Consider the following 2,068-nt stretch of genomic DNA (forward strand, 5'->3'; position numbering starts at 1 on the left):
TCCCTCAACTGAAATGGGTTCACATTTTAGTTTTTTGATTTTTTTGATTATTTTAATTTGGATTAAAAAATTTGATTTGAGAAAAAAAAATTAGTTTTTGATTTTTCTTATTTTTTGTGAGAAAATAGTGTAATGATTATGAATTGAATGCGATGTTTTGTTTTTTACGACTAAAATAGTCTATTTTGTCTTTTGTGACTAAAATAGCCAAATTAGTCCTTCCTAAACGGACTTTACAGGCTAAAAAAATATATTTATAAGATTTACACCGTATAAGTTTCATGTGAGTCTCACAATTATATAGAATATTTGATATAAATTTTATTAAAATTTTTAAAATCTTGAATATTTTTGTATCACTTAACTCCCTTTGATTTTTTCAAAAAAAAAAAATCTCAATTCAAATTTTTTTTTTTGCACTTATTTTGACAATTGAATTAAAAATCAAAAATTTAGTCTTTTGACTTTACATTAATTCTTTATTTTTTTATATTTTTAAAAATAAAAATAAAAAAATTGACTTTTAATAGATCTTTCTTGGATAAGGTATTTTATCTAACCGTCAGCTTACATGATTTTTGTTTCCATTTTACAAAATATATATTAGAGATGTGTACATTTAAATTTATGTTATATTTTATTGATCCGCAAAAAAAATATGAATAAAATATGTAAGAAAAAGGGATACATATTTACCATATGTTTATTATACAAAGATTTTTATCTTATACTGGGATTTGGAATTGATTTTTTTATTGATTGTTTTTTGTTTTAAATACAATCAACTAGATGGAAAGAGAAAAATCCACTAGATGGAAAGAGAAAAGTAAATAATTGCAAAAAATATATATAATTCTTTTTCCTTTAGTAATTTTTTGCTTTTTGATTTTTCAAAAAAAAATGGCAACTTTTTTTTTAATAAATATGTACTAGAGACAAAATTTTGAAGAAAAAGACAAAAAAAAAAAAAATGCTTTTTTAAGCTAATCCCAAAACACAATAGATGATAAAAACAGTTATGTAAGTTTGTTCGTTAATGAATAATGTTAGAACTTTATTGATTATGAAATTATGTTTAGTTTGTCTTTTAGAATCTATTTTCAAACATTTTTTTTAATAAATTAATAATTAAATTGGTAAAAATAAATTAAAAATATATCATTTTTATATAATTTTATATTTTGGGAAGGTATAAATGAATTTTTAAACTTTTTTTTTATATTTATTTTCATTAAATTAGTTTCTATTTTTCAATAGTCAAACATGACAACAACTTTAATGTCATTATTAAATTCCATTAAATCAAAAAAATTTAAAAATTTATATATTAAACATATCAATTGCACATTAAAGGTCTAATAACTATGGGTTCGTTGGGGAAGTGAGTTGACTTTTTGGCTTTTTAACTTTTTGGCTATTTTAACTTGGGGCTAAACAGTCTCGTTTGGGAATGGTTTTTTGACTTTTTTGACTTTTTGCGAGAAAAATATTATATGAGTTGGATGTGATATTTTTTTATTAAGTTAAAAAGCATATTTTGTGTTTTTGTGACTAAAATAGCCCCAAACCCAACCCAACCCAACCCAACCCTTCTTCCCAAATAAAGCCTATCTATTATATGATAACCATCTGAAAATATTTGTTAACAACAAATACAATCATCTTGTACATGATAACTATAAAAAAATATCAACAAAAACAATCACCCATTACACGATTATGATTCAAACGTATACTAAAAATAACTTTGGTAAAAAAATAAAAATGTAATATATTTATTATTTTTATATAATTTTATATTTGGCAGGTACAAATAATTCTTAAAAAAATAAAAATTATTTCTTAACATTTATTTTTGTCAAATTAATTTATATTTCATCAAATTAACAACATTGCCTTTCAAATAGAACAATAGTGTCTTCAATTATTCTTATTTTAAATGAGATTTAAGATTCAAAATCAAATATATTACGATTAAAAAATTAGGATCAAAATAAAGAAATCTCAAGCTACGTCTAATTCACCCATAAAAATGTTATAGGTCCCAAATTTTTTGCTAAATAAATAA

The sequence above is a fragment of the Camellia sinensis genome, chromosome 14 (genome assembly GCF_055761805.1).
Source record: "Camellia sinensis isolate YWXY chromosome 14, ASM5576180v1, whole genome shotgun sequence".
Lineage (NCBI taxonomy): Eukaryota > Viridiplantae > Streptophyta > Magnoliopsida > Ericales > Theaceae > Camellia > Camellia sinensis.